Source organism: Acanthochromis polyacanthus, chromosome 13 (genome assembly GCF_021347895.1).
Source record: "Acanthochromis polyacanthus isolate Apoly-LR-REF ecotype Palm Island chromosome 13, KAUST_Apoly_ChrSc, whole genome shotgun sequence".
In the NCBI taxonomy this organism is placed as follows: domain Eukaryota; kingdom Metazoa; phylum Chordata; class Actinopteri; family Pomacentridae; genus Acanthochromis; species Acanthochromis polyacanthus.
In genome coordinates this window covers 16162088-16188140 of record NC_067125.1, presented here as the reverse complement: position 1 = coordinate 16188140, position 26053 = coordinate 16162088, and the positions used below count along the sequence as shown (strand labels likewise).

Sequence of the window (26053 nt, the reverse complement as noted above, 5' to 3'; positions counted from 1 at the left end):
TGTGTTTTGGATCGTTGTCCTGTTGGAAGACCCATGACCTGCGACTGAGACCAAGCTTTCTGACACTAGGCAGCACATTTCTCTCCAGAATGCCTTGATAGTCTTCAGATTTCATCGTACCTTGCACACTTTCAAGACACCCTGTGCCAGATGCAGCAAAGCAGCCCCAAAACATTACTGAGCCTCCTCCATGTTTCACCGTAGGGACAGTGTTCTTTTCTTCGTATGCTTGGTTTTTGAGTCTATGAACATAGAGTTGATGTGCCTTACCAAAAAGCTCCAGTTTGGTCTCATCTGTCCAAAGGACATTCTCCCAGAAGCTTTGTGGCTTGTCAACATGCATTTTTGCAAATTCCAGTCTGGCTTTTTTATGAGTTTTTTTCAGCAGTGGTGTCCTCCTTGGTCGTCTCCCATGAAGTCCACTTTGGCTCAAACAACGACGAATGGTGCGATCTGACACCGATGTACCTTGGCCTTGGAGTTCACCTTTAATTTCTTTGGAGGTTGCTCTGGGCTCTTTGGATACAATTCCAACGATCCGTCTCTTCAATTTGTCATCAATTTTCCTCTTGCGGCCACGTCCAGGGAGGTTGGCTACTGTCCCGTGGGTCTTGAACTTCTGAATAATATGAGCCACTGTTGTCACAGGAACTTCAAGCTGTTTAGAGATGGTCTTATAGCCTTTACCTTTAAGATGTTTGTCTATAATTTTTTTTCCGATGTCCTGGGACAATTCTCTCCTTCGCTTTCTGTTGTCCATGTTCAGTGTGGTACACACCTTTTCACCAAACAGCAGGGTGACTAGTTGTCTCCCTTTAAATAGGCAGACTGACTGATTATGAGTTTGGAAACACCTGTGATGTCAATTAAATGACACACCTGAGTTAATCATGTCACTCTGGTCAAATAGTTTTCAATCTTTTATAGAGGTACCATCATTTTTGTCCAGGCCTGTTTCATGAGTTTGTTTTTTTAAATAATTATGTTAATCAACAATTCAAAAGTAATGGCTGTTTTTGATTATTTAATTTTCAATAAATTTTTATTTATTGTTACTTTTGTGAGTTTCAAGTGATTTCAGTGAGAATTGTGGGTTTTTCCTTCTTTAACTGAGGGGTACCAACAATTTTGTCCACGTGTGTATATACATACATATATATACATTGCACTATTGATGGATGCAGTGAGGTTGAGCATTCCTTGATCACACTGAAGTACTGAATGTGCAGACAGCTCCAGCAGGCAGATACATATATTTAGTAATCAAGCATACGTATGCCTTTCCCATATCATATTGGCAGCAGCTTTTTAGTTTTTTGTCTGCGTCTCATCAAATGCTCTAAAAGGCTTTCACTTCTTTTATTTTGTAGTCGCACATTTCATACTGCAAGGAAAAATGCACAGTCAATTTGAGCTGCTCCTCTCATCTAAAATCTTTGATCTTCAACACTACCTCCTCACATTACTGTGCACATACAAATATACATACAGAGTCTGAATGCTATGCAAGCAAACACACATACACACACACTTTTATTCTGTGCTGATTCATTTCTCCCTGTAGATGCGGTGTGTGCATAATCTATTTTAATAATACATAACCAAAATAACGTTACTTCTTCCATTATTATCACTTTGGTGCAAGGGGACATCCATGCTTTATTGTACATCATAAAGCTGATATACTGCACGGTCACACACCGACACGCAACTGCAGACTCTGATGGAAATTTCATGCCCCGACATTGTTGCATACTGATAAATGCATATATATTCACAAACAGTGATATGATTGCTGATATGTACAAAGAACACAGTCGTGACTGAGGGTGACTGGGAGGCATTTGATTGCAGATGAGTGTCTGTAATTAATTCAGGGGGTGATGATGCTGGCTGTCTCCTCGCACAACACCTTGTGATCATTAAGAGCATGAAAGACACCGGGTGGAGGTGATTGTCTTGTTAGCAAATGGAAGGAGGTGGCAGAAGCTCTAACGCTCTTCAGAGGAGGACCTGTGTTTGTGGCCTTTTCAGTAAATACATTGATTGTACATCACTGCTTGTATAAGTGGCCCAATTAACGGGCTTTCACAAATACTATTTTTTCTTCCTTAAAATTTTAAAACTTTTTGAAGATAAATTATGAAATTGCACTACTAATCACTAATGACATCTGCATGCTGTCCACAGTGCTAAGCGCAAACAGCAGAGTACATGCTGCTCATAATAGAATGATTTCTCTTATCTTTGATGCTACATGACATAGCAAACAAGTAGCTGAGATCAAAAAGTCTTGCAAATTTATTGCCTGGTGGAAAAAAAAACTGCTGCAGTGAGCCAAAAAGAAAAAGTAAAAATGAGAAACAAACGCAACCTTTTGCCTCAGACTTTCATCACTGCAAAGAGACTCGTGGTTTCAGTACATTTAAATAAAGGCCTGCATCTAAATAAAGGTTTGGATCTCAGATAGTCTCCTTCTGCAATAGTTAGAACAAATATCTGTTTGAAATATAAATACAATGAGGCTGTTAAAATGTTGATTTTATCATGTGAAGTGGAAGTTCATGTATCAGTGCTTTGAATGCATGTCAGATTTACTCATTTGAAATTTTCTGCTGTCAGCTGCAGATTTAGCATTATAAAGTGTTCCTTTCTAGCAAGACATTTTCTCGAGAGTGGAAAACTGTCAATAGACCTTTCACACATATTGATAATTTTTTAGCATTCTGTGTCTAGGCCTGGGCCATGAGAAAAGTAGAGCAGTTTATAGGTCAGTGATGTAGCAGACGTGCAGCAAGACTGTAGCATTTAACCTTGCTAACTGTGTTGTAGTTTGTAGCTAAATTAGTAAAATGATTAAATGACAACCTCGTACACACTGCAAAATCTGTTCATGACGATGACCTCTTCTACGGTGGAATTATTTAGTGAAATGGTAAATTCAAAGATAGTAATTTAAACAACAAGCATTGTTTTGATGTTTATAAAGGACTGGAAATGTTTTGGTTTTTTTTGGTGTCGTTTTTCCCTGCTACCCAGAGGGACAACACACAGGGTTGCACACTTCCTGCCACAGCCACCAAGGCTCATGGGAAATCTCCATGGTAACACTGACAATGTAAATCTTGTGTTTTTCTATCATTTGTGTGCGAGTGTGTGTAACATGCAACTTATCCGCTGGTGTTTATCACAGCTCATTACCGCGACAACGAAAAAGTCAAATCCTCTTATGCCAATGAGCTGCATTTAGATTTACCCAAGTGCTCTTGGGAGAAGAACCTCATTCATTCACACACACACACACACACACACACACACACACACACACACACACACACACACACACACACACACACACACACACACACACACACACACACACACACACACACACACACACAGAGAGAGAGAGAAATACATGCTGATAGATTACACTGAGTGTTTAGATTCATCCCAATACTCCAGAGAGATTCAAACTCATTATGCTGTGGATATGTTGGCTGGTGAGATGCTTAAACTGAGGCCAGTGCTGTGAGGCCACCAGAGAATTTTAGTCTTGGCTCCTTCATTGCTTCTTATTTACCCAACTCAGGCAGGGACTGACTACATCTGATAGCAGTCTGGCCACCTAGTCATTTTGGAGCCGCAAAATCAAACACATCAACATGTTTTATGCATAAACACATAAACGGAGTCACACGGGCGGACGGAAAGTACACGTACAGCCGGCAGCAGCGCCCACACAAACGCAGTCATTTGAATGATGAAAACGCAGACTCAGGAGAGTAGAGGTGGAGGAGATGAGATGAGTCGGCAGTGTCATTGCCCATGGGCCTGTCTTATGGCTAGACACGCACAGATATTGAAAGGTAGTTGCACATACACACAGTTTTGGCTCTGATAAGCAACAAGATGGCACCTCTCATTGAATTGATATCAATATTTGGCCAGAGAGATATTTACACTCCCCTTTAATCAGGGGGAACAGATGGCCCCAAGGTCTGTGAACTGTGTCCATCCCTTTAACCAAGCACCAAGTCCTGGCAGTGTTTACATGCGGTGAGAGAAGAGAAGGCAGCATACGGGGGAATGGAGGATGAGAAAAGGAAAGGAAAAACAATAGCGATGCCCCATTGTTTCAAGACAGACATGCTGACAGTCCTAACAAGCTAATTAAGGAAAGAAAGTGTATTTTTTCCCCACTAAATTGTAATTAAAAAAGCACATTAAACTCATTAAAGTCCATCATGTTGAAATTTTTTAGTGACATTTTTACTCACTGAAAACAAGTACATTATTTTTTTTATGAAGGCTGTTAAAAAGACCAGTGGCAGTAAAGCAGTGGCAAAATCTCAGTCATGGTTTGTAGTTGAATCCCTCGGGTAACCCCTATACTATGCCCAGAGGACATGTGGGGTATTTAAATCAACATAGTGTAGTTTTACGTCCTCAGTTTGTTGTCGCACCACTGCAGAAGTTACATCACAGACAGAAGTCACCCTCTTTGTCCTATAATCAACATGTTATCCCGAGGTCTTTGTTCCGTTTCCTTTCTCCGTGCATTCTCTAGTGTTTCTTTTGTCCTACATGTCTTCTGTAATGCCCCTCTAAAATACATCACATTCTCTACGCTGTGCCATTTCTCTTTTATGTCTTGTTCACTGGAAATGACATGAAATTAGAAATGTATTCACACATCCAGGTATTAATCTGTTGGTGACTTCACATTCTGCCTCTCTCTCTGTTTATATGTGTGTGTGCCCCTGTGCCATCTGCCCTCAGGAGCTCCACTCAAAGGAGGAATTTCATGTTTCCATCCTTTTTTAAAGCATCCTCTCACACTTACGGGTGACAGTTGCTTTGAGGCATTTGCCGCCTCACAAACCAGACCAGACCGATTTCCAGACCTCACACACATGAACATACAAATACACAAATGCTCACAAATAGATACCAACACACACTAATCCTGGCCCAGGTGTTGAAATTGCAGTAAGCATTTCTATAGAACTGCACTAGGTGGCAAAATTGCATAAATGCAACTTGGGAGAAAACCTTTTCACCGTTCCGGGGATTAAATCTTCCTTCTAAGCCCAGATCAAATATCTGATTGTTCAGCCTGCTGCTGCTTCAAGGTGAAGCAAATACACACACACACGCACACGTTTTGATGATATAGATTAATCCATTAGATTTTTTGCCTAGTATCCGATATTCTCAACTTTCATCGCAATGTATATTTCATCTGTTCACAAAATCCATGATCATTTCCCTCACTGCAACAAGAAAGCTTTAATTGCACCATCTTCAATTAAACATAAGCCAATATCCCTGAACAAAATCCTCTTTAGTTGCTATAATACAGGTATCTTAATGCCTGTATAGAGGAGGAGGAGATGGAGAAGAGGAGGATTTTATGAGGCAGAGATGATTAGGGTTAGTTCTCATAAAAAACTCATGGATTTAACAACTGTCTCTTTATCTGCCTCTCTCAAAGTCATCGTTTTATCCCTGCTTTTTTGTCAGTTTTCATATTTCTGCTGCCTTTACTTGTTTATTTTCTCTCTCTCTCTCCATCTTATTGTCTGTTTCTTGCCTACATTGTCTTTCTATTTTTACAATCCCTATATTTGTCACAGAATAACGAACACGATCCCAGCCTATGTTTGACCTGTTCATACCAGAAGCCTTGGATTTATACCAGATTTTGAGTAGATATAGAAGATGTTGTTACTCATTTCATTTGAAACTACAGTCACTGCTATGCCTGGAGGAGAGACAAGACATACAGTGTTCCTGTTCTATATTTGGTCGCCTCGTGAAAAGTTAATGCTTTAACATGCATGTGCACTCCACAATCATGTTCAGTGCGTCTCTGAGATTGAGAAAAGCATTATTTCAGGTTGAGAAGGCAAAGCAGCAATCTTGATTCCGCAGTCTTCACAAAAACAAGTTCACAGTTTAATACCAGTGTCGTGCAAAATTATATGACAGAATTAAACCCAGATCAGTGCATGAGGTCATGAGGCCAGGTCGGTTCTGTTTGCACTCATAACCAACAGCAAATTACATCATTGATTTTATATTGTTGGCTTCCGCACAGATGATCATGCTCGTAACAAAAGAATAAACTACTGTGTTTAAAGATTTTCTGTGATCCTCAAAGATGTAAGGGCAATAAATATGCAAGTAAATGGCTACTATTTCCATGGCTGTCCTTTCTATGTTGGCCAATGGTGGATCTTATGAACTTGGATAAAATTCTAATTTGCTGTACACTAGAAAAGTGATGAGATATATAACAGTATAAAAGCAAAGACCTAGGTCATTTTCAGGGTATTTTCATTCATCTTTACTTTGAAGCTCCTCTGTTGATTATTGTAAGGGCTAACCACAAGGCTATGCAGTTTTTGTTTTATGTTCTTTTGTTGTTGTTGTTTTCAGATCTTTTCTCATTTTAAATAAGAACAATTACATACTAGGCCACACATTACCAACAAAGAAGTAAAAAAATAACAGTGTGCTTTGCCCCTAAAGGAAAGTCACTGTTTTATTCTTTTATTCAGTGAAGAGTTCATATACTGTAGTGTACTTGGAAACAGGTGCCCTGCACTTAATTTTTTTTTCTCATTGTATTGAAAATCGACCACATTGTTTAGCATTTTTTATGCTAAGTGGTATGCAATGTAATGTTAGCCTTGCATATGTTTGACACAATGCAGAAATTTACCTTAGAAACACATTGCATGGCTGAAAAACAATTAGTATCACAGAAAGGTTACGTTCTACCGTTCATTTCATTATCTGATAGGTCTGTGCTGTGAAATGATAGGAACTGATTTAACCAAAAAGCAGATAGGTGAAAATGGTTGGAGAAATTAGTGTAGATATTAATTTGCAGAAGATTGATATAGCTTCAAAATGTTTTTATTTTAATGGGTACTAATAGGTGACAAGCTTCATTACAAAGTTCCAGCTACACTCTTTCCTGCGATATTTGTTCCAAATCTCTGCAATGATGAATTCATGTGTAATGACAACCTCAAGCCGGCTCCAGCCTCTCGTTTGATCAACACACTCTCACACAGGGCTAAACACCAAAGAAGATTCCAGACCTTCATTAGTGCCGTTATCACGGCAAGACACCAGACAAACCCAAATCCTTTTTGGAATGTAAAACATAGACCAAAGTCTGAGATTTGTGTCCTCTGGAGGGGATCTTGAAAACTCCAAAGAGCATCACAGTTGACCCTGTAAAGAAATGTACTGAGATGTGTAATAGGTCAATCAGACCCTCTGTCCATTAACACTGGACATCTGCAAAATCAGAGCCATGTTGAAATGTCCCCTTTAACAAAACTCCATTTTTAGACGTTGAATCTGGAGTTAAACCCAGCCTTAAGAATTTAAAGGGCAGAAAAACAATTTTTCCAGTCCACGAAACTCAGATTCAAACTAGGCCCAACGTCATATACAGTTGACAGGCATATAGAGTGGGGTCTTCTCCCCAACTTCTCTTGCAGAAATTCAGCCATAAAACTGTAAATAACCTCCATCATTCTACCCTGTTGCCCACAAACCACTCATCCTTGTAGCACACTCCAGTCCTTTGGAAAGCAAACTGCCTTCTGATAGAGCTAAATATTCCAAATTTTGACTTATCAACCCAGAGCACCTGCTGCCATTTTCTGCACTACAGTTCTTCTGTGTTTGTGCATAAGTGACTTGTTTGGCTTTGTTTCCATGTCAGAGGGATGACTTTCTGGCTGAGAGCCTTCAGTAAAGTCCACTACTGGGTGGACTTCTCTTGATTGTAGATGGGTGTATTAGATTCCTAGTGGTTTCTGCCAAACCTGTTGGAAATCTAATGATCTGAAAAGGAAGTCAAGTTGATGTGAGTTTCATCTGCTGTATTCTTTGGTGTAGTCCTAAATCTGCGTGTTTCCAGAGAGGAGCTTGGACAATATATCTAGAAACACCTGTCCAACCCAAAACATCTCATTGTGAGAGATCGTGCTGATGTGTCTTGCTGCGATACTCCCACTTGCAATGATGTAGAATTTTTTAGATAAATTGTCAGCATCCTCACTTTTTGGCATGGTTGCCCCTTGCCAAGCTGCATTCCATCTACACTGCTGTTTCTGTTGATTCTTTGGCTAAACCAAAGACAATATTTCTCCTCATTAGCAGTATTTGGGAAGTGGCCTGTTATATTGCTACTTCTCTAACAGCATATATCTCACTAGAGTATTTCACAATTTGTAAAATTAGTGTGGAAATATAAAATATAATTTGGCCTACTGATGCGCTAACGTAAAAATGCAGAAAATAACCTTGTAAAATGAATGTTTTTATAAAACATTTGAAAGACCAGTGTATAAGCCAGCATGTAAACAAACACAACTACACACCCATGATGCACAGTACATATGTGGGTGTAACAACATGACGTGTGGCAGGAAACTAAGTTCCCTACTGAGAGAAATAATGAACAGGTGTCCTGAGTACATGCTTCAGTTATTGCGAGTGTGCATTTGTGCTGGCATGTCTGCTTGTGCTTAATTGTCTGTTTATTTGCATGCATGCCTTTGTGTGCCTCGCTATTTTCTTACAAACTCCCCTCTTAAGTCTGAGCAAGTGCGGGCCTGTCGTGTTGTTGTTGACAATGCAAAGGGGTGACCTAAACTTTCCATTCATATTCTGAACATCATTAGTATGCAGCCAAAACAAAGGCAAATAGACTATAAAGGCTGTCACAGAGTCAGAATTAACTACCAGTAGGACGGAGCAGTCACCTAGCAGAGGCAAGATTGACAGTCTTTGATTGCATTATTATGCATCAATCACATATTTATCTCTGTGCACGAGTTATGCCAGTGTGAAAAGAGATGCACATTCACACAAGCACAGACAAACACAAAGTACACAATCTGGCAGGCATTCATATAATAAAAGGTGCCGTAAGCTAAAATACATTCACCACATACAACTACAAACACAAATGACTTATGCAGGCTGAGTCACTTTCACACCTCTGTGTCTGTGCCTCCTCCACCTCTTATTATTACCTCTATTCTGTTGATCAGCTAAGTCCCGATGCCAACGTACCAATAGTGGACTGGCAAAGTTCCCCGGTGCAGCAGGCTAAAATCTAGCCAGCAACTGACACTTGACAAATTGTTGTTGGCGCCGATACCTCCAGACTAAGAGAGAAAAAGCACAGTGTGTGTAAATTAGCTTTTTTGTGGTTTGTCTGGTTGGGCACAGGCACACAACTCTTTTAGTTAAATCTTTTCTAATATATGCACTCTGAGACTATTTGCAGTGGTGAATGGGTAAAGTGCATGGGGGTGCAGTGTATTTATGTAACTAATATAAGGTTATAGGTGTCATTATCATTGGCTCAGTTTGTATCTCTATAGTAATTAATTTTTAACACCAATCCAGCCCATACCAGAGATGAGATCTGTAAGTCGAAAAAAGGACTTGGTGTGTGGCTGTAAATTATAAATCAGGGATGTCCAGAGTGTAGGCACAGAGGCACAGGTTTGTGAGTCATCACATTACATTTTGTAATTACGTCTTCAATTATTTATATCATCCACAATCTAACACTGTGCACACACATTTGAAGGACAGTGAACTTGAGGGATGTTTTGAAGCACTTAGCAAAAGGACAAATTGGGGTGATGGTACTTTTTTTTTTTAAATGGACACATTGAGAAAACACACATACATCCACACACGGGTCAAAATGAGATGTTGAACTATCTTGACAGTGACAGTAAATTGAAGCAGACTCAGAAATTATTTCGGCAAAAAAGTTTGTGCCAGGTCTTCATTTAATTGCTTTCCCTTTCGATAATCTTGATAACCCATAGCAAAATTAAATTACTTTTTCCACTTGACTTTGCCATTTTGGATTTGGGGACTGGGGTCCAGGAGTGAAACTCCATGTTAAATAGAGAGTACATTCAATGCCAACTTCAGTAACTTCCTTGGTCTGAATGAACGTCTGCGGTTTGCAGGTCTTCTTTCAGTGAAAATTAGTTAATCTCAGACTCTTTGCCACTGTGGGAACACCTGCTGTGGAAGTTCCCTCTTTTGCCAATATTAAAACTGAAGAAAGACTTTCCTGAGTTCCAATATGAAGACCATTATGATCCAAGTCACCATGTACTGTACACCATTTCCCCAGTAAACCCACAGGTTCTATAAAACATCAAGAACACACATTTTTTGCACATTTCACCGGTTTACTTCTGCCATTATGTTTTATTACAATCATTTGAGTTAATGAGATGTAGGTCATAAATTTGGTTTTACTACTGCAACAGGATTCGAAAGGAGTGTGTCGTTAGACCTTCCATCACATGACAAAGTGATGGGCAATGTCAAACTATCTGCATTATGTCGGTGTGTTGGAACAGATTTGGGTTGAACTTTCACGAACTTTTGATTAAAAGCTTGAAAGTTCAGGTCACTGTATTCCCTCTCCAGGCCCACAGAGTATATCAGAAATCCGGATATTCCTGATACATATGAGTCCATGAATAGATAAAGACACTGGGGTGTTAAAGAGGTGGATGTACCGTAGTTAGGAAGGGTGAAAGGTTTAATAAGTAAAGCGCTTAAGCAATGATAAAACAAACCCTCTCTCATCTTAATACAACTCAGAATGGAGGCCATCAAAAGGATCAAAATATTAAATTCACCTTATGAAGTTTCACTAATTTTGTTCACCATTTTTGTACCATGTTGTGCTTTCACTTTCTGTTGCATTATCATTTGCCATCCTTAATTGAATCAGTGTTTGTGGAAATAAAACTTGCTGATTTAAAGGAGAGCATCAACATTTTTACACATCAAATTCACTAAACCGGCACTGACGCATATGTAAAAAAGCTGCATAAAGCATTTTGTATCCCCAGAGGAAGCTGGGGAATTTTGATAAACTGTCTCTAGGGAATCAGTAACAGTTGGGAGATTAAAAGTTTAAAAAAGGATGGGAAAAAAATGGTGTGTGGAGTAAAAAAGAGGTGAGCAAACAGGACTATTGTAGCCTGCTTCTCATCTCTGCTTGTGGCCAGCCGCTCCAGGCAATATTAGCCTCTACAAGCAAAACATGCCCAAATCTCCAACTCAACAGTCAGGAGTCAAATTGTATTGTGGGAAATGTAGATGGCAAGGTTTTGACAAGAAAGAAAAATATGTGGTATGAAACAGACAATATCACTGGTTTTGCTGCATGCATTTTGATCCTTTGTGGGTCCGACAATGTTGCTGAATCTGTGAAGTACTCTTTTAACGTTCTAACACACTTACCATTGATTGAAATTTGTACATAAACACAGTGTGATGAAAAATAAATCTTATTTTAGTTTGGTCACCAATGCACCCAACCCACTACCCATTGATTAGAACAGTATCAGTGCCAGTAAACATATCTTTACTCGTAATTCAAAAATTTCTATTATTTAAACATATAGGAAGGAAAATGAGTGGACAAATGAAACAAACAAGCGAGGAACAGAAACCGTAGGCCTCGCTGATGCAAGTAAAGTCAAATCTGACCAATCAGAAGATGGAAGAACTCCAGAAACCAGTTTATTCTTAGATCATCACTGTTGATATTTGTGTGTAGGTGTGTGGATATGCACAGTACACATACAGTACATGCCTCTTACCATTGCAGATATAGGTGCTCTAATAAAAGAATGGGTTGGAATCAGTGTAGGGATTTAATAAAGTGTAAAGGCAAAAAGCCACAGAAAGTAGAAAGTAATGTATCTGCGGTCACTGAAAAGCACCAAGAGTTATGAAAATATGTGCTGAACAATTCCTGTGTTCTTACAGTATGTTCTCATTACGATCTCACAATCTGTAGCCTCGAGACATTCCTCTGATAACCACACATAGTACATACTGTATATGTACCCTGTTGCTAAAAGCACTACGTGGGGCAAAAAAAGATGCTCATTTTCAATTCATCTTATTTTTCAGCCCGTCACTCCACATGTACATTCCGTCAAAACATAGGGTTTTCTGGGCCCATAATTTGCGGCAGATAACAGCTAGTGGCATAGGCAGGTGGCTATTAGTCCTGATAAATTATGAATCAGCTTTATCATGCTGACTGTCTCCGGCTCAAAATAATTTATTCTTGGGTGACAGTACATTTGGACCGCACACATTTTTGTACATAATGAGGATTTTCAAATGAGCGAAGGCCTGATTGCATACGTTTGCTGGTCTGTTTGAATTTCTTTGAATGTGAGAATACGTTTGAAAAGCTGCCGTTGTGCATGGTGTGGGTACCTGTGTCATAAAGCTAAACTCCAGGTTGCGGTTCACACATAAATGTGTATGTGTGCTTTTGTGAGGCTGTGAAACTAGATGGTAATGGCTGTCTCCTTGTGGGGCCCTTCTGATTGTGTATGATAAAGACAAATGAGCTGACAGCGAAGAGCTTTGCTCAAACCACCAGACAACATGCTTCCATCTATTCCCTCATACACACACACACACACACATTAATGACACATTTGACTTCTGCTAACCAGAGTCCCTGGGAAAAGACCAAGGTGGGCTCATATGAAAGTCCAATTAGAAGAGACAGTTAAAAGCATTAAAGAATAATTACAGCAACGCTGAATGTTCAGCCTGTTTCCCATTGAGGCCTTTGCTCCTTTTTCCCTCTCCCTCAACACGCCATTCACTTTCATTTTCAATCAAAATTGGAACAATACTTCTGGCATTCCAAGTGCATCGATTTAATCTGTACAGATGCTTGTGTCTCCAGCATTTATTGTCAGACCTTGCTAATTAAAGGATAAAATGCATCGTTTTGCGAATGAACGCTAGTCCCTGTCGAAGGCAATTTAAATTATTTGATAAGTGTTGTTCATATGCATAAAACCATGATTAAACAAACAGGACAAGAATTACTAAATTAGGCAAAAATCGGCTCCGTGTGTGCACATGCAGTGGCACTGATGTATTTACTGTAACAAAGTCTAAAGGATTAACCAAATTCAAAATGCTTCATGTAGGTTAGGGAAACACGTTCTCAACTACAGTAGCTGAAGGAGGATGGATACAAAGATGAATGGGGAAAAGGGTTATGAGGGAGAAAGAGTGGTAACCTCAGGCAAGATGGACTGTCTGAGTTAATAAGTCTCTTTTCTACAATTTACTACAGTTAATGGCAGCAGTAAAACAAGGCAGCCAAGAGAAAACTGCATCCACAGCTTCCCTTCAAATTTTTCCCAGTAATTATTAAACTCAGGGTCTATCCATCTATCTATCTATCCATCTATCAGTCCATCTGTCATTCTGTCTATTTGCTGTTACAGGGTGAGGAAAATGTATTGGTATGGAATGGCATCAAATGATAATTCTGCAGTTCAATAGCAAGTGTCCTTCAGCTAAATTGATATCATCACTAGGGGGAAATTGCAAAGGGAAGGTAGATACGGCCGCACACAAATCGGTCTACAGAAACACACAGACAAACACACACACACGGACTGAAGTGATTGCTCACTCTGCTCAACCCTGACCTCTGCTGTAATATCTGGTCCTCCCGCCACCCACTTTCTCACCACTGAGATGCCAATCATGGGGCTGTGTGGTGAGAAGGTTAGCAATTGTCTGTCAGTTCCAAAGTTTTGACTGCCTACAGGTTCTATGCATGCACATTCACACAACATCACACACACCCACACACACACCAACTAACCTGCTTTGCAATCCCGGTGTGATGTAAAGGGATTTCTGTCAGAAATCATCAAGCTCGTAAAGTCCCCTGCCCTGCCCTTCATAAAGAAATCAATACACACATACTATTAAACCTATTTATGTACGGCACTGTGCAAACTTTATAGATGCCAGAAGCTTCTTTTTTCTTGAGGAAAATAAACCAAATAAAACAAAAAACAAAGTGAGATTAGCAGAAAAAAAAAATCACTATTTGGAGTGATTAGCCGGAAAAACAAAATCACTATTTGGAGTGATTAGCAGAAAAAAAATCACTATTTGGAGTGATTACAGATTGCAGAAAAAAAATCAGTATTTGGGGTGACTACGTGTTGCCTTAAACACAGCACAAATTCTGCTGGTATTCATGTACACACATTTTCAAAGTTTTTAGCAGGTGGGCTCTAAATATCTTTCAGAATTTACAGCAAGCTTTTTGTGATTTAGTTCTTACTAGCCTATGTCTTTTCATGTATTTCCAGACTGTCTCCATGATGTTGAGATTGGGCATTTGTGGATGCCACGCCATGTTTTTTTTGCAAGACCACCCACTCTGTCCATACAACTGCACACACATTTGCAATCAGGCAATTCATCATTAAAACTGTACCTAAGCATCTTTTCATACCATTAGCATTTGCTTTGGCCTCACTAATATTTGCATGGAGGCTAACTAGTTACCCTGCCTCACCCCATTCTCTTCATGTACCATGAGGATAATGGTGTTGTTATTACTGCATCTCCACATCCTCTCATTTACTACTAACAATCTTCTCTAGTTTGCACAGGAAAGTACTAAAATGGAAAAGAGCTTGCCAGGGGCGCTGTGGCTCATGCAATTAACCTCTAGAACTGCAAAGTAAGGGAAATTAGACTTGACTTCAGCTTTAATTACAAAACAGCAGGGAACTGCTGCACACACGTGCCGATAGTACACACCAAACAATACACACACAGAGCCAGAAACACACCCAGATACATGTATGCTCTGTTCATGTATGAATGCACAAATACAGGACTACAAACATGCTACAATTGCAACAGTTGCACGAAGCAAAAGCAGCTAGCATGCCCACAGAATAGATATGCATTCCACCGTATCATAATCACCATAATGTTCAATTTAAAGACGCTTAGGATATTTTTTAATCCTGCTCAACAAACTGCTCAAGAATGGTCCCTCACAATGGTGTCATTTGTCAAGTTATAAGTTTTGAACAAATTTGCACAGAAACATAATATATTCAATCTCAAATATTTCAACTGCAAATGAGACACTGCAGAGTTTTTACAAATATCTGTATGCATATTTCATGTTTTGATTAAGGTCTTGGCCAGCAGGATCTCAGCATCTTTCAAGGTTCTGAAATGCATAAATATTAATAAATGTAAGCCCACTGTCTTCTCTTTGCTCTTTCTGCATTATGAATGACATCACATAACATTAGGTTGCTGGGTAATGATAAGAGAACAGTGGTGCTGGTTTGATGAGTAATGCATGAAAGGACTTCTTTCAACCCTCCCCAGTTTCAGTCTCGGCAAAGCTCGTTTGCTTAAAGCTATTTTGATGTGCGCCTTTGTGAGACCTTTGTGTGGGCCTTTTTGACTTTCCAAACTTCAATTTCACAAATTTGGATTCTATTACTCAGAGCAGTTTTTTTTGTTGTTGTTGTGCCAAGTCGCTCCTGCCTGAGGATGTCACTCGCTTAGTCACATAGTATAGTGATTTGTTTTGTTTGCTTGTTTTCCATTCATATGGTAATGTTTGAAATGAGGAGCAAGAGGAAGAGGACAATGTAGGTGTTCATATTAAAGCATGCGGACCACTGACATATGCATTGTCCCCTGATAGATTTATTCTTCGGCAGGTAACAAAGAACAGTCTTGAGAAAGAGATGAGATTATCATATACAACTACAACTTTTCTGACATGCAAACAAATTAAACTATATATTGTTAGATTCACAATTCTGAAAAGTAGGTGAACAACACCAGGTCGTCTTCACACATACAATAGCACTGCATTGAAAAGCCCTCAAGTTCATTTCGATAAAATCACTAAATTGACGCAGTGAGGATGCCAAAGCAGAGGACTCTAGCAAATACATGCAGGGTTGTTCAGTAAAAATGCTGAATGTGGCTCAACTGTGCTGTGATGTAATGCAAACTTATAAAGAATAATGCTGTGTTGGTTAATCGAATCTGTCTACAAATTTGTAGAACATTTGTAATGTGAATCTCATATTTCTTTTTTTTCTTGTGGATCTTGCAATCATTACAACAGAGGATAAAATAATTGCATTCCAGGCTTGTAAAATGTGTTGTCAAAGTTTTGTAGCTGCTGTGCTGTGGTTTGGCATCTGGTAAACTGCTATTAATCAAAAGGCCTTTCCTGGATCATAGTTCATAGTCTAACCACTACTTCAGAAACAGCACACCTATGCTAATGAAGGCCTAACACAAGTCTGTTTTTTTTTAATAACTCCTCAGCCAGTGTATCGGATTTGCGCTTCCCCTGAGTCTAGCTACAGTCTTTAACAGTTTTTTAGTAAGGCTACAGTAGAACTAAATCCTCAGGTGACTGCCTGAAGAAACATGGCCATTATGGGTCAAATCGGTCATTTTGGAAGGCAATGACAACTTATTTTGTCATTTAGGATGGAGGACTGAGGTTGTCCAAGGTGATAAACTGACCTCAACTACTGCTGCAAACAGATGATTGAATTTTTTTTAAATAATGTGTTGATTATCAGCATCATGAAGTGGCAATAAAAAGTATGTGAATATTTTGGAATTTCATGGCTTTATGCAGTAATTTGTTACAAAATGTGATTAGATGTTCATCTAAATCAAGGATATCAATAGATATAATGTGATCAACACAAAAAAATCTGATCTTTTGTGTCTTTACTGAACAAATTTATTCAACATTCAAAATAGCAGTGACTCCTTGGAATTAACAACTGGTTAACCCCTTCTTAGCAGCAATAACCTCAAATAGGTCCTGCCTGTAGCTGTGGATCAGACCTGCACATCATTCAGAAGGAACTATAGTCCATTCTACCCGGCAGAACTTAACCTCTTTCATATTCTTTGGGCGTCTCGTGTATGATTCTCTTTAAGTCAATCCATAGCATCTCTATTGAGTTGAGGTCTGAACTCTTATTGGCCCTCTCCTAAAGGTTGATTGTGTTTTTCTGCAGCCATTTTGTTGTAGGTTATTGCCCTGTTGCATCACCCAACTTCTGCAGAGTTTCAGCTGACATACAGATACTCTCACATTATCCTGAAGAATTTGATACACTTGGGAATTCATCTTCCCCTCAATGATTGCAAGCTGGCCATGCCCTGACACAGCAAAGCAGGCCCAAATCATGATGTTTCCTCCACCACACTTTACAGTTAGCATGATATTTTCATGATGACATGCAGTGAGCTTTTTACACCAGAGTGTAGTGCTGTGTGTTCTTTCCAAATAGTTCAGTCGTTGTTTTAATGGTCCACAAAACATTTTGCCAATACCACCGTGGAGTGTCAATGTGCTCTTCCGCAAACTTCAGGTATGCAACAATCTTCTTTTTAGTTAGCAGTGGCTTTCATCATGGTGTTCTGCCATAGACACCCTGCTTGTTCAGTGTTTTATGTACTGTAGACTCATGAACACAGATGTTAGCCAGTTCCAATGACGCCTTCAAATCTTTGGCTGTCACTTGGAGTGGTTTCTTTACCTCATGGATGAGTTTTTGTAGTACTCTTGGGGTAATTTTGACTGGGCACCAACCCAAAGTGTGTCCATTTGTAGACTGTTTACCTAACTGTAGACTGGTGAATGTCTGAAGTCTGTGAAATCCTTTTTAAACCCTTTACAGCTTTATGTAAATCAACAATTCTTGATCGTAGATCCTCTGCAAGCTCTTTATGGGAGCCATGTACTCAGGCCCGGACTGGCAATCGGGAGAGGCGGGACTTTTCCTGGTGGCCTGCCTCCTTATTGGCCTGCCTGGACAGGCCAGCCACGGACTGGCAGGCCAATGAAAAAAAGATGATCGGCTTTTTGGAAGACAGGCCAGAGACAGCAGCGGTAGAAGCCTTACAGAGTACACGCCCACCCTCCTGTCACTCACACAAAGCAAGTGCTCTGAGCTCTAAATCAGAAGGATAGGGATTGGTCAAAGTGACATTTTTTTAGAAGAAACGTGCCATGATTGGTTAGTGGCTTTATGGCCCGCCCCTTCATCGTGAGAACGGGGAAGCATGCACTGCAGAGCGGTGATATGAGAGTGAGGCGAGAGAGTGGAAGGAGCGAAGATTATGGAGCACTCTACTGTATGGAGCTGTCGTTATGGTTGTGTTTAATAGACTTACTGTCTGTTTAGTAGTGTTGTAATTGCTATAACATAACTGTAAAAGGTATATTTTTGGAAGGAAAACAAACAAAATTTTGGTGCATTATCCCACGTGACACAACCCTTGCGGTGGTGGAAGTGGCCGGACTGATTGGAAATCTCCCGGCCTGAATTTCTTTCCCAGTCCGGCCCTGCATGTACTCTACGTATGCTAACACCAGACTACACTTACCTTTGATGAGGTTGACAAACTAAAGGGTTCACGTGCTTCTTCTGCTAGCACTATGAGTTTTTCTTGGTTGTTCTCAATGAAAACATGAACGATCATAATTTTGTTGTGTTATTATTTTAGGCACATTGTATTTGTCAATACCCTTGACTTAGATGAAGATCAGATCACATTTTATGACAAACTAATGCAGAAAACTATGAAATTTCCAAAGGTTCACATATTTTTTCTTGCCACTGTATTTCACACACATGATAATTAATTAGCGGCAGCTGAATTTGTACGTTTTCACAAAGCTCATTTGCCCCTCTTGCTGTCTGGTCCTGCATTTATGCGCCAAGGATTTCTATATTTCACGATTTCTCCGGCATATTTCCACAGAACAAAATAAATTTTAAAAAGTCCCTGGCCAGTGTATGGCACTAGATTCACCAGGTTTAACAGCCCTTTCATCCACATTCATGCAGTGGCCATTTTGTGCCTGAATACTTGCCCTCAGATCAGTTGACCTCCATTTAATAGCAGCCATTTTGTGTCTGATAGTAACAAAGTTTCTGTCTTTGTGGGTCAAGGAACAATTGGTGCTACACGGTTATCATAACAGCGAAATATTATGCTGAGACAATAACTGCTTTTCTCACCACAGTCTGTTGTAATGCGGTGTCTGTGTGTGTATGCGTGCCTGTGCTTTATGACTTGTTCACTTGTTCCACTGTAACTACCATACAGGACAGACTACTCAGCTATTATAATCCCAAATGACAGCCAAGGACAGAATCAGAAAAACACACACACAATCATTCACACATACAGATGCACACACTCATACAAACACAGACACACTATTTAGATGTTCAGATTCTTATCCATTATGAAACACAATAAAAATACATGCACATAGTAGAACCCAACACATATAGAGAAGAAATGTCACAACTGTTTTCCGGCCTTTACATCTAAAGAGTAAAATGGTTTCATGTGTGCTCATATAAAATGTCACAAATATGAAACATGGTGGCAAACCCTGCAGAAATTTTCGTTGGCTGTCATTTTTCTGTATACTTAATGACACATCATGAATATTATGTTTCACACGCAGAGGTGTTGCTGTATGTGCTGTGTGAGACCTCACGCCCTGCACAGGCTCTAATTATATTCACAGCAGCAGGATATCCTTCACTCAGCACACACATGATCACACACAAAAACAGCAGGGATTGCAATACTAATTGGTTTCATAGATTACACCACACTTACATCTCCTCTGTTACATTTAGATTGACATGCATGGAGCTTACTGCATGAAATGCTTGGTAATAAACAATTTGCATCACAAATGTGGCATCGCAAATGATCTTCCAAAGCCAGTGCAGAGCTTAACTATACATCAAGTGGATGTGTTTTCATCCAGCGTGGGATAAAGGACTGTTCAGTAGACTGTTAAGTAGGTAGAACTAAGTTATGAGAGGTGCCACGTTTGCAAACAAAGTGTTCCTTGATGGTCCTGTAATAATTAAGGGCACTGCTCAATCTGCCGTCAGCAACCCCTCAGTGCAATATCCTGCAAAACACTGAAGGTCGTGACAAAGGCAGAGTGTAGGCATTTTTTTCTTCTTTTTGTTTTTTACCCAACTCCTTACCTATTTTTCTAACTGAGCTAAAGTTCTCTCTGAAATAAGCTTTTGTTATTTTGTTAATTTTATTTTTCTCTAACTGATAGTATACCATTTGCAAGACATCACGTTTATACTGTATTACAAGTAGTGTTACCTCTACATGCTGTTTGAGGGACAATTTGCAATTACAAACAGGATACGTTGCATGTCTCAAATGCGAGGTTATTAAAAAGTGGAGAAATTAAATGATTTGAGCTCTGAGTAGGACACAAACTCTGTGTGGGGTATGTAATAAACACATAGCGAGAGAGTGGGAGAGGAGACATGTTGGATCAGGAGGGGGTGGCATCTGTTAAAACAGCAGGGGGTCAGGACCACACACACTCTTAAGCACACAGGTGAATGCTCAAGCTGGCACTCGATCGTTGATCTCATATATGTAGTCATGCTGTATAGGTACAAACAGAAATGAGGCAATGTCACGTGTATGCAAACCCAAACATGCATGCATGTGACTCTATGTTCCAACCTGCCCACAACACGCTGGCATCTGTGGAACTGCAACTTCCACTGGGGTGACTCTACCCTTCCTGAGTCAAGTTGGCAATAAATAAAAGGTAGATGGCACGAACACAGAGAGAGATTTTCACTGTCAGCAACAAACTGAGAGTTGGTTGGTGGATAGAAACTGCAGACTAACGGTTTACATCACTGCTGAGCTGGTTCCCTTTGATTAAAGCACAAATATCTGGGCATATGTTCTTTCACTGAATTGGGCACTCACAACTGGTATGCATGTACCTGCATAGGCAATAAGTAATAGAAGTTTTGCTGCCACATTAAATATTCTGAATACAGAAACATGTTCTCCGATTGTATCGGATTATTTTCCTCCAAAAAAAGGTATTTGTACCCTTTTTGAGTGTTTACACACTGCTTTCCATCTTCTCATCACTGATGTGATCCTTGTCTACTGAAATGTAGACAATCAGTGCTCGTATTTGACTGATGCAATGTTTTCTGTTCTCATCTGGCCCAGCTCTTGCGTTGGTAAGCAAAGGACGCGACATGAATATGTGGATTTAGTCAAATATACCTCTTTACTTTATAATTGTACTTTTTTTTTTAACAGGCAAGCGTCGGTGCAGTTGCACTGAAAATCTAGAGATTTTTTGAGATTGGTAGACAAGCTTGAAAAAAAAATCAGAGCGATCAAAAAATTCTGTAGAGGAAGAGTTCTCTTTGCTGTTTGTTCTAATCAGGTTTAAATTCCTGGTATATTCACTTGTCACAAGGAAAACTGCTTTAAAGCAAGTTCTGCCTTGTCGACATTTCGCTACCTTCTCCTGTGCAGTAATAATCCTGACAGACAGAAGTTGTAAAATAAGCTTTTTTGTCTCTATACAGTGAGAGAAAAGGTAAGAAAATTTGTCTTTTTGTGTGTCTACAATGAAATAAACTTTTTTACTTAGTATTTTATTAAAAAACAAAAAAAATCCAATAAAACATGGTGATGCAGAGAAAGAAACGTACCTTGGGTCTGTCTCTAATAATAGACTGCTGTCTCTTATTACTGAGGTAAGTCAACACCTTGAACTTATTAGACAAAGTCAAATATACAACAATAATCTGATGGAGATCAGAATCTATCACCAACATTGGAGGAAATGAATGATTACAGTCCCGATAAAGTAACTAGTATCTGTGATGGTGCACATTTCCAAAATAACCTACTCGCTCCCGTGTTTGGGAAAACATGTTTGTGTACTTGTAGCCGACTACATTTGCATGTTAATGCCTGGGGAAAAAAACTGATTTGTCCATCCGTGGGTGTGTGAGAGTGTGTGTGTGTGTCCACGGATGAGAGTGTTTGCGAACATGTCATACCCTCTCCCACTCATTAGAGTAGGACATATCCACGTGTGGCATTTACCTCTGACCTCTGCTCCGCGGCCAGCACAATTACCGAAAGGCCAGACTCTTCAGCCAATGTCCATCACGTCCGCCGTCTCTCCTCTCCTCCCTCGTTTCTTACCACTTCTTCACTCCACATTAGACTCACTGGTGGTGCTAATCTGAAGTCAGAAAGAGGAGGAAAAAAATTGGAAATTTGACAAGATGGATGTATCTTTTCATGACTTCACACTTCTCATCTTTTCAGGATTCTTTTTAATGAACCACAGCTGTTTTCATGTAATTTCATTTCTGGTTCTCATCTCTAATGCATTTTATTTTAACCTAAGATTAAGTAAAGTTTCTGAGTTCAGTGAACAAGATATAAAAAAAAATGCAGAAAAAGAATAAGAGATGGAAAAATAGCCTAAAGACAGAGTGGAAGGGAAGCCTGATTAGGGGCAGTCACAGGCTACCCTTTCTGTCCTTCTCCCTGCTTTCCTCTCTCGGTCCTTTCCTCCCTCCATCCTCAGGTAACAGAGCTCTTTTTCGGGGAGGAGGGGATGAAGAGATTAAGAGAAAATTACACAGTCCTTCTTTTTGACAAGACAAGGGAAGTGAGAGTCGAAACTTCAAACAACTTTTGAAAAGACGGGGTCAAGGGTCAGAGAGAAAGGCTGGACGAGAGGGGAATAGAGAGACACACAGAGGGAGAAGAGGCAGAAAAAAGCCATCTGGGATTTGAGGTCGTAGTAGATGAAGGAAGGGAGATTGAGAGAGGAGTGAATTAGAGAAGGCACTGAATCTCTACGTTGACCCCTGACAAAGAGGAGGTCACAGTGGTGACAGAAAAGTATTGTCACTTAGGTGAAGGTCACTGAGATTTCTTAGACACAAAGAAATGCTCCGGCCTTTTTTTTTTTTGTTAGCAAATTAGCTTAATTTACTTAAAGAAAAACTTAAGAGGATCTTTCAAACTTTGGAAATACAGATAATATGTTTGCTTCAGAATACCTAAATTGATTAAGCAACTCATCCAAATGTTTGCAAACATTTGGAAAGGCAAAAATTAACTCAAGAGATGCTATTAGATAACATTTATTTTGGACGTTCTTTCAATCAGTCAGAATGTAGAGGGGAATCTCTTCGTTTTCCGTTTTCTGTTTGTAATTTTTGGATATCTTGCACTGACAGCCTGTTCATATGCAGTCTTACAACTTTTCATTTAGTCTTATCACTTTGAAATATTACTGTATGTGATTCAGCGCTAGAAGAATATTGTCCCTTGTGTCCTATTTTGGAATAGAAAATAATATACACACAGTGACAAACTGTGAGGTGCATCACAATATAATCAAATACCTGTTTATGCTGTGAAACAAAGCAGTTGTAAGAGTTTTATGTATTTTTGTGTTGTGTAGTCATTATTTTTCTCACTCTGCAGGGCACTGTTGCTGTAATCCTTTCCTTTGCCCGAAATTGACAATATAACTAATTAAAAAAACATTTAAATGGAAATGCAAATTCTAATTCTATTTGTTTGCCAAATAGTCAGATGAATAAACTGGTAACAGAAATGCAAAAAGACTTATTGGCTTTGAAAGGCTGGTGAAGGCCTGTCAACACCAGTCAGAGATATACATCAATCAGCTACAACATTAACACTACTGACAGGTCAAGCACATTCTTGGAACAGTGCAACACTCTGGAAACTCTCATGTTCTGGCAATCAACTAGACGTAACATCTGACACCAGAAAAGAACTAGGAAAGCACTCAGAGATCACAGTACTCCGCCAAGGCTGTTCATTCCCCATATGGCATTGTCAGAAATGCAGCATTTGTTTACTAGTTATTGATGATCAGAAATCATAGCAACATAGAATGTAGCCATTTAATGCAGATGTACTCACAAACTAAATGACCTTGTGCTGAATACAGGCTTGTGTTATGCATGTGTACGCTATGTACGGATACCGAATCACGTGACCTAAATATGTAGTGAGCAACGGGAAATGATGGGACTCAGAAACACCTCCACAATTTAATCAGTTGTTCCTTATATCATTTCCAACAGATAAGTCCCGATATGTCCGCAGTGGTCAGTTTGTAGTAGGATCGTAATCATGTGATCATCAGCTGGTAGCTGATGTAGTGTTCACTTGTTGTCATAGTTACAGTGATGCTGTGCTGCTATCGCTCAACGATACAGAAATCTTTAACAAATTCGTGGATTTAGACTATAAGCCGCATCACTGCCAAAATCTAATCACTTGGTCCTTGGTCTGACCTTCCCTGAAAATTTCTTCCAAATCTGTAAGTCTGTAAGAGTAATGTTGCTAACGGAAACACAAACAGACGGACAGACAGACCAACCAACACCGCTCGTCACATAACTCCACCACATTCCTTGGCAGAGTCATAAAATAGAATAGATCTTCATCCTCCACCAGGGTGGTAACTCTTCTTCTGCTCACCAAAGGCAGGTAGCAACAGCAAAAGCAATTGGTAAGGTATACACACAATCAATGCCAGTGTTACCTTGTGCATACTTGTTAATTAAATATTAGTAAAGTCTACATTTTAAACTAAATTCATCCAATTTTTATGACTTGGTGATGATGTGTTCAAATTTTATTTAATTTTTTTGTGAATTTGACTTGTATGTGAAAATATAGAACATCTGAACCAGAACCTAACACTCTCTCACACATACACGCTCTGTATCCCGTGTACTTCTACCCCCCATTACTTTCACTGGAACAAAAAAAAGAGAAAAGGAAACACTTCGCTGCCTTTCTATCAAATCAACTTTTAATGAAACTGGAAAGTTCAAAAGAAACAAGGGATTTTTAAAGAGCAACTACATATCCATATCGTCTCAGAGCTGACTTAAACTCTATGCACGACTGCTCTTCTAAAATCTCAGTGGAGATATGGGTGAACGGGAACAAGTCTGGCTGACAGAATGGCTCAGTGTATAGGAAAAGTGAAGTGTATGTGTGTGACAGGGTAATGTAATTTGCTTTTGTTTAACCCTGAGCTGTAGGGTCTCTTGTTTTAATAGAGTAGTAGATTAGTTTTGCAAACCCACATAATTGGGTAAGTGATAAAGCATACTGTGGTATTCCTATTGTCCCATTACAGTGCTCTCTCTCTCTCTCTCGCTCTCTCTCTCTCTCTCTCTCTCTCTCTCTCTCTCTCTCTCTCTCTCTCTCTCTCTCTAATGAAATACAAAAAACCTGCACGCAACTACTTCAGGATTAGTGAGCAAAAACAGACTAAACCACTGCTAGTTCAGTACATATAATCTATTAAATATGTTCTCTATTATCAGCAGATTATGGATAAAAAGTGTTGTGCTGCCATTTGAGACAACAGATCATCCTTTATCCCCTTCATTATTCCTGAGATAAAAGCAGACTGTAGTTTCTTCCTCATTAGTTTTCTTCGTCTACCTTTCTGCTCCATTCTTCCTTTAGAAAACAGGCCACAAAAATATGTTGCCAGCAATGTCTACTGTTATTAGGCAGACATGTTTACATCTGCTTTTTAATGCAAATTTTGAGTAAATATCATTCCATCTGAGCTTTCTTTTATAGCAAATCATGGGGTGGTTTACATTAAAATGGTTGAAAATAAGTAAGATTTGGGAAATAACTACATACATTCTCAAGGTGCAAATTTAACAGATCAGCTTAAATCTGGTTTGAATAGACACAAACATGCTACATGATGGTGTATTTTATGCTTTACGTTGTGATTATCACTGTATTTCAAAACACACTGTGTGTATCATGCCAGGTGTCTGTAAAATCTGAAGCAAAATGTTGCTTGGGTTGTTGCAGGTAGTGCCCACAACCACCATCTGCTAGAACACAGGGTCACAGCACACCTCCGCTTAGGTAAGCTCCCAAGGTGAGTGTGAGTTGTGCATGTGACTGTGTCTTTTCCATGTATGGACAGTATGTGTTTGTCTGATCTTTAAATGGTGTTCATATTACATATGATTATGGATTACAATGACACCGACATTTACAGTAATTTCTTTAAAAATATTTTTTAGAGCCATAGCACTTAACAATACTACACATTTACACTAAATTTTTACTCTAAGTTACCAATTAACCTACACTTTCTTTTTGACAGCACACCAATGTGCAATGTAACTTTTATTACAAGCTTTTTGAAACAGATTGTTAAACTTCGTAT

General features: G+C 39.4%; 1 long non-coding RNA gene across 1 annotated transcript in view; it reads right to left on the bottom strand.

Moving 5' to 3' along the window:
* The window catches only part of LOC110955996 (uncharacterized), a 75117-nt gene that overhangs the window by 13480 nt on the left and 35584 nt on the right, over window positions 1-26053 (bottom strand). The window contains exon 2 of the long non-coding RNA XR_007945834.1: window positions 21883-22024. This is a non-coding gene — a long non-coding RNA (uncharacterized LOC110955996). The remainder of the gene's footprint in view (window positions 1-21882; window positions 22025-26053) is intronic.